Here is a 13,195-nt window from a genome sequence, read left to right as displayed (position 1 = left end):
TAAAGTTACAGTAATTAAGACACATGGTATTAAAAGAGTAGATTGATCAATGGAACAGAATAAAGAGCCCAAAATTAGACCCGCACAAATATGGTCAAAGGGTCTTTTACAGAAGAACAAAGGCAACTTAATAATGAAAGGATAGTCTTTTCAACAAATGATGCTGAAACAGCTGGGCATCCACATGCAATAAAAAGGAATCTAGCTACTGACCTTACACCTTTCACAAAGCGGATCATAAAGCTAAAAGGAAAACAAACCATAAAATTTGTATGTACTTCCTAGGTGGTCCGGTGTCTCAAACTCTGTGCTATCAAACCTAGGAGGCCTGGATTCGATCCCCGATTGGGGAACTAGATCCCACAGGCTGCAACTGAATAAAAGATCCCACATGCTGCAGCTAAGACCAGGCACAACCAAGTAAATAAAAAGTAAATAAATAAAGAGCAAACAAAACCAAATCAATAAATAAAAGTCAGTATTCAAAAAGACCCATACAGTTCTAGAAAGGAAAATACAGGAGAAAATCTAGCTGACAGTAGGTTTGGCAATGAGTTTATTATTATTATTATTATTTAAATTGAAGTGTAGTTGGCGTACAATATTATATAAGTTACAGGTGTACAGCATGGCAATTCACAATTTTTAAAGGCTCTGCTCCAGTTATAGTTATTATAAAATGTCAGCCATATTTTCCATGTTGTACAATATATCCTTATAGCTAATTTTATACATAATAATTTGTACTGTTAATCCCCTCCCCCTAAAGGACAGTGAGTTTTTAGACACAATACTGAAAGCACAAACTGCAAAAGAAAAAACTGATACGTTGATCTTAATTAAACCTAAAAATTCATCTGTGAAAGATACAGTTAAGAGAATGAAAAGGGAAGCCACAGGCTGGGACACAATGTCTGCAAAACACAAATCTGATGAAGGACTTGTATCCAAAACATACAAAGAACTTTTAAAATTCTACAATCAGAAATCAAGCAATCCAGTTGAAACGTAGGCAAAAGTCTGAATAGACATCTCACCAAAGAAGATATACACGTGGCATATAAGCATATGAAAAGTTGTTCCATATCATAGGTCACTAAGGAATTGCAACTAAAACCACAATGTGATACAGCCACGATGTTCATCTATTAAAATGGCTGAAATCCAAGACACTGATAACATCAAATGCTGGCAAGGATATGCAACAAGAGGAAGTCCCATTCACTGCTGGCAGGAATTCAAAATGGTACAGCCACTTTGGAATACAATTTGGTACTTTTTTTTTTTTTTAACAAAGTTAAACAAAGTCTTACAGTAAGATTCAGTAATTTCATCCCCACAATTGTATTTGTATTCACTCAAAGGAATTGAAAAATTATGTCCATGTAAAACCCAGCACATGAGTATTTATAGCAGCTTTATTTATAATTGCCAAAAATTAGAAGCAATCAAGATGTTCTTCAGCAGATTGGGTGGATAAACATACGGTGATATATGCAGACAATGGAATATTATTTAGTGCTAAAAGGAAATGAGTTTATCCAGACATGAAAAGACATGGAGGAAACTTAAATGCATATCGCTAAATGAAAGAAGCCATTCAGAAAAGTACTGCATGATTCCAACTCTATGACCTTCTGGAAAAGGTAAAACTATAGAGATGGTGGGCTTCCCAGGTGGTGCCAGTGACAAAGAACCCACTTGCCAATGAAAGAGACCTAAAAGTTATGACCAACCTGGACAGCACATTTAAAAGCAGAGACATTTCTTTGCCAACAAAGGTTCGTCTATTCAAGGCTATGGTTTTTCAGGTTGTGATGTATGGATGTGAGAGTTGGATTGTGAAGAAAGCTGAGCACCGAAGAATTGATGCTTTTGAACTGTGGTGTTGGAGAAGACTCTTGAGAGTCCCTTGGACTGCAAGGAGATCCAACCAGTCCATCCTAAGTTCCCCGACCAAGGATGGAACTCCATGCCCCCTATAGAGGAGTCTTAATCACTGGACCACCAAGGAAATCCCGCAAAGAATTAACACAAAAAGTGAACCCTACTGTAAACTATGGACTTTAGTTAATAGTAATGTATCGATAGTCAAGGTTATGATTTTCCAGTGGTCATGTATGAATGTGAGAGTTGGACTGTGAAGAAAGCTGAGCGCTGAAGAATTGATACTTTTGAGCTGTGATGTTGGAGAAGACTCCTGAGAGTCCCTTGGACTGCAAGGAGAACCAACCAGGCCATCCTGAAGGAGTTAAGTCCTGGGTGTTCATTGGAAGGACTGATGCTGAAGCTGAAACTCCAGTACTCTGGCCACCTTATGCAAAGAGTTGACTCACTGGAAAAGACCTTGATGCTAGGAGGGATTGAGGGCAGGAGGAGAAGGGGACGACAGAGGATGAAATGGCTGGATGGCATCACCAACTCGATGGACATGAGTTTGCGTAAACTCTGGGAGTTGGTGATGGACAGGGAGGCCTGGTGTGCTGCGATTCATGGGGTCACAAAGAGTCAGACATGACTGAGCGACTGAACTGGATGTATCGATATGGAGTCATCAGTTATAATTAACATACCACACCAAAGCAAGATATTAAAAATAGAGGAATTCATGGTGTGTAGTGGAGGGAGATGTGAAGTGTGAAGTGTTAATCTCTCAATCTTGTCTGACTCTTTGTGACCCCATATGCTGTAGCCCACCAGGCTCCTCTGTCCATGGAATTCTCCAGGCAAGATACTGGAGTGGGTTGCAATTTTCTTCTCCAGGGGATCTTCCTGACCCAGGGATCAAACCCAGGTCTCCTGAATTGTAGGCAAATTCTTTACTATCTAAGCCACAAACAGGGAAGATGGGATATGGGAAAACTCTCCACAGCTTCCGCCTTATTTTTCTGTCAACATAAAACTGCTCTAAATAATCCCCAGTGACTCAGACAGGGAAGAATCCACCTGAAATGTGGGACATCTCAGTTCTATCCCTGATTTGGGACGATCCCCTGGAGAAGGGCCAGGCAACCCACTCCAGTATTCTTGCCTGGAGAATCCCTTGGACAGAGGAGCCTGGCGGGCTACAGTCCACGGGGTGGCAAAGAGTCGGACACGACTGAGTGACTTCACTTCCCTTCCCTTAGCTGACCGCTCCTCACTTTCTAGTCTTATTCCCCAGAGGACCACTCTCAATATTTTAGTAGCTTCTTTGGGCATTGATGTCTCTATTTCTAAATATGATTTTTTAAATTTATTATTTATTTATTTGACTTCTCCAGGTCTTTTTTGTGGCATGTGAACACTTAGTTGTGGCAGGTGGGATCTTAGTTCCTGGACTGAGGACTGGACCCAGGCCCCCTGCATTGGGAATGTGGAGTTTTAGTCACTAGATCACCAGGGACATCCCTCTGTATTCTAATTTTTTGTGTATCGATTTTAAGCATTATCTATTGACTTCCCATTATGGAAGATGATTTTTTTTTAGCATTCTTACACCACCGAGTACCCTGATTCTCTTATTTCCACCTTTACCAGGTAATAAATATGAAATTTGGGGACTAAATCCACACTCAGTTTTGATGATGCTATTCAGAATAACAAATGTAGAACCCTGATGAGCCAGATAGTATACGATCATTTTGCTTCCTTTCTGAACACTTTTTATTTTTAGTCTCTATTTCTACTTGTTTTATTTTTTATTTCATTTGCTTAGTTTTTGTATTGTTTCCTTTCGTTTTAGTCTATGTATGACCAATTCTTTCCATACTTTGATAGCGGATATTTGTCATTCTTCCTGGCTGACCAGATCTTAAACCCTTCTGTATTTGGGAAATCGCCCCTAATGAGACTTACGGGAAACAGAAGTTCCAACATAAAAGTGGAAGATTCTAGAAGCTCGCTTTCCCAGACTCTTGCAGCTTAGGTCATGGGCACTTGGCTTAGGCTCCACCTGTCCGATGCACACATTTCTGACTTAGAATAGATAATTAATGACTGGAGAAGCAGAAAATGCAAGAAACAAAAAAAAAAAAGAAGAAGAAGAAAATGCAAGAAACCCTTTTTGGTTAGAAGAAGCTGTCTCAGGGCAGCAGTGAGAGGCAATAGCACTGAACCATGTGCCTAGGGACCCAGCAGGATCAGATCTGCAAGATGCAGTGCCTGGTACTTGGGGAGAGCTTTGGCATCACCCTCATTGTACCGGTTTACAGATTGCTTTGAGAAGCTTTTCTAGTAGGGTACATATTAACAGTGTTCTCTAACCCTCTTGGGATTTTATGGACCATTTGACATTCTTTGAATAAAATCTCTTTCTCCATGAGTCAACTAGAGTTGGTTTCTCTTAGACTGCAGATAGGAATGGCTATCGTTATAGTTTTCCACAAGGTCACATGCAAGGCCAACCCCCTGGGCTTTTACCTTCTTGAAATTCTTTTTCATGGGTGTGCCATACCACGAGGCATGAGGGATCCTAGTTCCCCAACCAGGGACCGAACCTGCACACCCTGCCGTGGAAGCATGAATTCTTAGCCACTGGACCACCAGGGAAGTCCCACCATCTTGAAATTCTTAATAATTTTCAAGCAAGAAGCCTTGCCTCTTCAGTTTCACTTTGCAGCAGGCTCTGCAAATGACACAAGCAATCCTGGGTGCATGGAGTGGATGATGTGTGAATTTTCCTCTTTTTCAGGCAATCTCTGCCTTCCCGTACCCGTCTGGACTGAGCTGTCTGCACGGCAGCCGTGCCGAATCTTCCGTTTACCATTAGTGTGGGAGTATCCCTCGCCTCTGGCCTGGGTCGGAGCCACTGTCTCCTGGATACTTGTCTTTGTCTTGTGTTTTTCTCTCTCATACGGGTGGAGTTCATCATCAATCATTTTCTGAGAAAAAGGGCATTAGAGGTAAAAGTTTTGAGAGTTTGCGTGTCTACAACTATGTACTCTACCTCCCATCTGATTGACAGATTGGCTAGATATAGAATTCTTTGTTAATAGCCTTTTTCACTTAGTATTTTGAAGATTTTGTCCCTTTGCTTTCTAGCGCCTATGTAATTTATTATTTAGAAGTTCAAAGCCCTTCTAGTTTCCAAGTCCATAAATGTGGCATGTTTTTGGTTTTTCTTTCCTCAGTCTCTCTCCGTCTGAAAGCTTTTTGACCTCCAGGCCAATGCCCACAAGTCTCCTGGGGATGCTCTTCCAAGGTCAAAACATATTTCCTCATATCCCATAGGGCTCAAACTAAGAAGAATAATTACAGAATTCTCCATTTTTTTTTTTTTGAATTCTCCATTTCTTTCATCCGACAAATGATTTCTTGAACCCTCACTGAGTGCCGGACAGCCTGCTGAGTGCTGGGTTTGCAGTGGTCAATGAGGCAACTAGGACTTCTGCCCTCGGTGGAGCTTGTGAGACCCTAAACAGAGAAGCGCATGGAGCCGGATCAGACAATCGCATGTTTTGGTACTTACAGTGAAGGAACAAGGGTGTGGCAATGTGACGAGTAAGGGTGATTAAGCAAAGTCTCTCTGAGTTCTGAAAGATGGGAAGGGGCCAGCGTGTGAAGAGCTGGGGTGGAATGTTCCAGACAGAGGTTTCTACAGATGATGAACTTCCTGTGCTAGCCTGTCAGACTCACTTGAGGGATTCCTGTTCCTTCTTTTGTTCTTTTTAACCGCGATGCAGCGTGTGGGATATTACTTCCCTGACCAGGGGTTGAACCCATGCCCCTTGCAATGGAAGTGCAGAGTCTGAACTACTGGACCACCAGGGAGGTCCCAGTATCCTGGTTACTTCTTGAATCTCATCCCTGACTCTCCTCCAGCCCCTCGGGCATCCTTGCTGTTCTTTGAACATACTGGGCACGTCCCAGCTTCAGGGCCTTTGAGCTCATCACTGCCTCAGCCCCACATTCCTGCCTGGATTGTCACCTCAACCCGCTTCAAGTCTCAAATGTCACCTTCTCATTGAGACCATCCTTGGCTACCGTGTTGAAAATTGCAAACCTACTCCTCAGCCTCTCTGACTCCCTCTCAGCTTTATTTCTTTTCCCTGAAGGCCGATTCTCATCCAGTTCAGTTCAGATCAGTTAGTGGCTCAGGCGTGTCTGACTCTTTGCGATCCCATGGACTGCAGCACGCCAGGCCTCCCTGTCCATCACCAACTCCCGGAGTTTACTCAAACTCATGCCCATTGAGTCAGTGATGCCATCCAACCATCTCATCCTCTGCCGTCCCCTCCCCCTCCCACCTTCAATCTTTCCCAGCATCATCTTTTCCAATGAGTCAGCTCTTCGCATCAGGTGGCCAAAGTATTGGAGCTTCAGCTTCAGCATCAGCCCTTCCAATGAATATTAAGGACTGATTTCCTTTAGGATTGATTGGTTGGATCTCCTTGCTGTCCAAGGGACACTCAAGAGCCTTCTCCAAGACCACAGTTCAAAAGCATCAATTCTTCTTTTTAGCCAACTTTCTTTTTCTCAGCTTTCTTTTTAGCCAACTCTCACATCCAAACACGACTACTGGAAAAACCATAGCTTTGACTAGACAGACCTTTGTTGGCAAAGTAATGTCTCTGCTTTTTAATATGCTGTCTAGGTTGGTCATAGCTTTTCTTCCAAGGAGCAAGCTTCTTTTAATTTCATGGCTGCAGTTACCATCTGCAGTGATTTTGGAGCCCCAAAGAATAAAGTCTCTCACTGTTTCCATTGTTTCCCCATCTATTTACCATGAAGTTATGGGACCAGATGCCATGATCTTAGTTTTCTGAATGTTGAGTTTTAAGCCAACTTTTTCACTCTCCTCTTTCACTTTCATCAAGAGGCTCTTTAGTTCTTCTTCACTTTCTGTCATAAGGGTGGTGTCATCTGCATATCTGAGGTTATTGATGTTTCTCCCGGCAATCTTGATTCCAGCTTGTACTTCATAGCATGATGTGCTCTGCATGTAAGTTAAATAAGCAGGGTGACAATATACAGCCTTGACATATTCCTTTCCTAATTTGGAACCAGTCTGTTGTCCCATGTCTCGTTCTAACTGTTGCTTCTTGACCTGCATACAGGTTTCTCAGGAGGCAGACCAGGTGGTCTGGTATTCCCATCTCTTGAAGAATTTTCCACACTTTGTTGTAATCCACACAGTCAAAGACTTTAGTATAGTTGATAAAGCAGAAGTAGATGTTTTTCTGAAACTCTCTTGCTTTTTCTTTGATCCAACGGATGTTGGCAATTTGATCTCTGGTTCCTCTGCCTTTTCTAAATCCAGCTGGAACATCTGGAAGTCCTCGTTCACATACTGTTGAAGCCTGGCTTGGAGAATTTTGAGCATTACTTTGCTAGTGTGTAAGATGAATGCAATTGTGCTGTAGTTTGAACTTTCTTTGACATTGCCTTTCTTTGGGACTGAAATAAAAACTGACCTCTTCCAGTCCTGTGGCCACTGCTGACTTTTCCAAATTTGCTGGCATATTGAGTGCAGCACTTTAAAGCATCACCTTTTAGGATTTGAGAGAGCTCATCTGGAATTTCATCACCTCCACTAGCTTTGTTCATAGTGATGCTTCCTAAGACCCACTTGACTTCACATTCCAGGATGTCTGGCTCTAGGTGAGTGATCACACCATCATGATTATCTGGGTCATGAAGATCTTTTTTGTATAGTTCTTCTGTGCATTCTTGCCACCTCTTCTTAATATCTTCTACTTCTGTTCGGTCCATACCATTTTTGTCCTTTATTGAGCCCATCTTTGCATGAAATGTTCCCTTGGTATCTCTAATTTTCTTGAAGAGATCTCTAGTCTTTCCCATTCTATTGTTTTCCTCTATTTCTTTGCACTGATCACTGAGGAAGGCTTTCTTATCTCTCCTTGCTATCCTTTGCAATTCTGCATTCAAATGGGAACATCTTTCTCTTTTCTCCTCTGCCTTTCGCTTGTATTCTTTTCTCAGCTATTTGTAAGGCCTCCTCGGACAGCCATTTTGTCTTTTTGCATTTCTTTTTCTTGGGGATGGTCTTGATCCCTGCCTCCTGGACAATGCCATGAACCTCTGTCCATAGTTCTTCAGGCTCTCTTGTCTATCAGATCTGGTCCCTTGAATCTATTTGTCACTTCCACTGTATAATCTCATCCAACATCATGTACTTGTTGATGTGTCTTATTTACGGTCTGTCTGTCCTCACTAAAATCTAAACTTCCCAAGGGCAATGATTTGTGTGCATTTTGTTCCCTGCCAAGGACAGTGCCAAAGACAATGTCTGGCACATAGAAGGTGATTGATAAATATGTTCTGAGTGGGTGAATGGCTTTGAGAGTGAAAAAGCTTGGTATATTTGGGCAACAGAAGGCTAGTACATGGGACAGGGTGAGCAGATGGGGCGGGACCAGAGAGGAGATTGGAAAAGTGAGCAGAGGGCAGACACAGGGGCCTGATGGGCACAGAAAGGAGGGCAGGTTTTACCCAAAGAGTAACAGAAGGCCTTTCAAGGGTTTTAAATAGGGAAGTGGGATCATCCAATCAGCAAATCTTAAGGGATCACGGTAGCTGCCGTGAGGGGCCCGGATGTAGAATGCACGTGTGAGTGCTCAAGTCTCCACGTTGTGTCCAGCTTTGTGCAACCCTATGGGCTGCAGACCGCCAGGTTCCTCTGTCCCTGGGGTTCTCCAGGCAAGAGTCCTGGTGAGGGTTGCCATGCCCTCCTCCAGGGGATCTTCCCAACCCAAGGATGGAACCCATGTCTCCTGTGTTTCCTGCATTGCAGACAGATTCTTAACTGCTGAGCCACCTGCGAAGCCTGGATTTAGGACAGTGGGTAGAAATGTGGAGATGAGCTAAAGTGGCTTCAGCAGTAGTCCAAGCATGAGGCAACGTGGATGGGCAAAATAAACAGATTCCAGATCTGATAAGAAATCTGAGCTCAATCCTTGTCTCAGGATCCTTGAAAAAATTCTACCTCTTTTTGTGAGATTTGCCTTCAAATTTCAAAGTTAGTTTTGTGGTTAATGACTCAGCTAGACACTAAGAGAGATAGGAAGAGGATAAATTACATCCTGCCAACCCTGAGAAGTTATGACCAAGAACTCAGAGGAATCCTTGCCTTAACCTTCAAAGTCCTTAGCCTGGGACTTCTTCCGCTCTGCTTGGCTCAAGGTTGGTCATTCTTCTTGGGATCCCCTGAATCTACCTGCCCTGCCCTTCCCCAAGGAATGAACCCTTCCTTGTTCTCGCCTGCTCCCAGTTCACTGTGTGTAGATCAATCTATGCTTACTGTTTTTTTTTTTTTTTAACTATCTATTTATTTGGCTGCTCCAGGTCTTCGTTGCAGCACGTGGTATCTTCAATTTTTCTTGAGATGTGCGAGATCTTTTTAGTTGCAACGTGTGGGAAACAATGAGAGACTTTATTTTGGGGGCTCCAAAATCACTACAGATGGTGACTGCAGCCATGAAGTTAAAAGATGCTTGCTCCTTGGAAGAAAAGCTATGGCCAGTCTAGACAGCATGTTAAAAAGCAGAGATGTTACTTTGCCAACAAAGGTCCATCTAATCAAAGCTATGGCTTTTCCAGTGGTCATGTACGGATGTGAGAGTTGGACTATACAAAAAGCTGAGCGCTGAAGAATTGATGCTTTTGAATTGTGGTGTTGGAGAAGATGCTTGAGAGTCTTCTCCTTGGACTGCAAGGAGATCCAGCGAGTCCATCCTAAAGGAGATCAGTCCTGGGTGTTGATCGGAAGGACTGATGCTGAAGCTGAAACTCCAATACTTTGGCCACCTGCTGTGAAGAGCTGACTCATTGGAAACGACCCTGATGCTGGGGAAGGTTGAAGGTGGGAGGAGAAGGGGATGACAGAGGATGAGATGGTTGGATGGCATCACTGACTCAATGGATATGAGTTTGAGCAAGCTCTGGGAGATGGTGATGGACAGGGAAGTCTGGCGTGCTGCAGTCCCTGGGGTTGCAAAGAGTTGGATATGACTGAATGACTGAACTGAACTGCGGGATCTAGTTCCCTGATTGAATCCAAGCCCCTTGCATTGGGAGTGTGGAGTCTAGCCATGGGACCCCAGGGACGTCTTCTTCGCTTACTGATCTGAACTGAGATTCTTCACTGCTCTGCCTGTCTTCCCACCTAGACCATGAATTCCTTGAGGATGAGGACCCGTCTGCTCAGCCTTGTGTTCCTGGCGTGTCTGCAGAGTCTCGCTGGCCCACAGCAGGCCCTCAGTAAGACTGATGGACTTGACCATCACAACCACACTGGTTGCTCCTTCAGGACAGCTTTATTGCTAACATCCTCATCAGGAGATAAGAGGAGCTGGCTCGTCTTTGTCAGCCCCAAACCTTCAATCTGATCAGGCCCGGACACTCTTTCCAGGCTCTTTTCCACACTGGGCAGACACTTCCCAGAGGCAAAGCCTCCGAGAGTTCTCTCCAGTGAGCGCCAAGACGTGGCTAGTCAGGGAAAGGATTCTGAAGCTCCCTCCAAATAAGGTGAAAGGATTAGCTGCTGTTGAAACAGCATGGGAGTTGTCAGTAAGGAAATAGTCTCCCTGAGATGAGCCCTCCTGAAATTGATAACACAATGCTTTTGAATATGAGCTATTGACAGGACAGAAGCCTGCTTGCCGCCGAGCCTGACGCCCCCTTGCAGGTCAGGGATCTAGTCATGCCAATCCCACTAAGGGCGGGGGTACAGCAGAGGGCAAGATGCAGCCCCCATGAGATCTCAGAGCAGCTGGGGGGCGGGGTGGTCCTTAACCAGTTAGCAGGCATGGTCTAATAGCAGTAACATCACAAGGAAAGTATGGGCTCAGGTTTTCCGGACAGAGTTCAAACATTATGTAAAATAAACAGTCAGAAGCCTCCATGAGCCAGGTACAATTGGAAAGATTGGAAGCTGTCTTCTCCCAGAGCACGTGATCCAATAGGAAGACCATGAGTTTTATGATCTAGTCTTAAGATTTGCACCCTGTCACTTCTACTTTATTATATTTGTTAGAAGCAAGGCAATAAGTCCAGCTCACAGTCAAGGGGAAGGGAATTAGGGTCCACGTGTTGAAGGGAGTGTCAGAGTTGCAGACATAGTTTCAACCGTCTCATCCAGTCCAGAAGAAACCGAAGATTGAACGCCTTGAGGCTGCTAAAATTTCTATTGCATTTAGGTCAAAGGGGATTTGGCATGAAGAAGGGTCTTGGATCAAAAGTGATGGTGAGTTTGTTTCATCCATTCATTTATCGATTCATTCTGCAGCTACCCATTAAGCACCTACTGTGTGCAGTTGGGAATTTGGACTATTCGCTGAAAGGCTCTTGAAGAGACACAATTATAAAGCTGACCTTCATAGAGCACTTACTGTGTGCCCCTGCTGTAAGGAACTTTAAATCTGATTATCTCATCGAATCCTCCCGATTTAACCCTTCAAGTTGAGGCTATTATTGTTCCCCATTTCACAAATGAGAAACTTAGACTTGGAGAAGGGAAGCCAGGTACTGTCAAGAGGCAGGAGTCATGATTTGAACCCAAGGACTCTGATCCTAAAGCCCTTACACTTCTACTACTAATAATGGTCGCAAGCATTATTCTTGCTTTAATTGTGTGTTCTTGTTATTCAGTGGAGGCCCAGAGAGGTTTCGAGACTTATCCAAACCAGTCTTGGCAGCACTGGGCTGCAAAGCCAGTTCCCGAGAGTCCCAAGTCTGTGCTCTCTCCTCCACTTGCATCAAACCGAGTTCTTTTTGTCCTGCTTCCTGCAGAAGCAGAGCTAAGATGAGAAAGGGCCCCAGAGAGCAAAGCGGGTGGGGGGAATGATTGCCCAGGCCTGGAAGGTTTTATACGCTCAGATCTACCCTGATTGGTGGAAGAACTCATCAGCATACCCCCCGAGACTGCTGCGGAGATGCTGCGGCATTCCTGATGCGCCTGACGAGGTGTTGCTCCGCCGGGGCCCTCGACCAGCTGGCCTCTCCCGGGGCCCCTGTGGGGTCTGGATGCTCCAGACCCTGCGCTGCGGGGAGAGTGACATCAGCCGCGGCGCGTCACTCCAGAGCCCTCACTCAGCTTCAGGCACGTAGATGAGACGTTGTGCGTGGACATTCAGAGCATCAGGGCACCCTCGTGGCCCAGACAAGTCCACACTCGTTATGAATTCCATTTTACAGAGAAGGACCTGCGGCCCGGACGGGGTGACTTGTCTGAGTCTACACAGACATCCAAGTTTAAAGTGGGTTCTCTGGGGTTGGAGAGGGGCTGAGCCATAAATAGTTTAAGTCCAGGGTCTTGGAGTAAGGGCATCTGGAGTGAGAGGGCCTGATTCGTGGGCCCCAGGCACTCCTGTCTTTGTGCCTTTTCTTCCATAAAAAAATATTAAATATATTTTATGACTCTGTTGGAATAAAGATGAATCGAATCCAGACTAAATGTATTATTTATTCATTATCATTGGATTTGGTTTTTTCCCTCCTGACTTTAAAATAAAGGAAAAGTAAAACAATGTGGGATTCCCTAAAGGTTTCATGGATCCTCTTCAATGAGCCTCTTGTGCCTAAAGGAGAAGCCGCCCAGTCAGGGGTCCTGATGCCCTGCTCGCTGACCCTGTGGCCTTGGCAGAGTTACCTGACTTCTCTGTGCCTCACTTTCTCTCCCTGGAGAATGGGAATAAATGACAGACTATATGTAAATGATGATAATGAGGAAGACATGAAGTAATACACGTAAAATGCTCAGCACAATGCCTGTCCACACTGCAGATACAGAACTCATCAGCCTCCATAACTGTAAGTAAGGCTCAATTCCTTATAAACAGACAAACAAATGAATCCATCCTATTGGTTCTGTTTCTGTGGCGAAACCTGAAAAACATGATACACTGCCATGATAAATTTTTGATTAAAATGTTTTCTCCTATAAAATAAAAAATTATACTTGCATATTAACAAAATTCTCCAAGACATCCTTGCTAATATTTGGATATATTTTCTTCCACCTTTTTTTTTGATAATGTTTATTTAACTTACATGCAGAGTACAGTATGTGAAATGGCAGACTGGATGAATCACAAGTTGGAATTAAGATTGTGAAGAGCATTATCAGCAACCTCAGATATACAGATAATACCTCTGTAATGGCAGAAAGCTAGGAGAAACTAAAGAGCCTCTTGATGAAGGTGAAAGAGGAGAGTGAAAAAGCTGGCTTAAAACACAACATTCAACAAACTAAGAT

This window comes from Muntiacus reevesi, chromosome 3, assembly GCF_963930625.1.
Source record: "Muntiacus reevesi chromosome 3, mMunRee1.1, whole genome shotgun sequence".
NCBI classification, from domain to species: Eukaryota; Metazoa; Chordata; class Mammalia; order Artiodactyla; family Cervidae; genus Muntiacus; species Muntiacus reevesi.
This window is presented reverse-complemented; position numbering follows the sequence as displayed.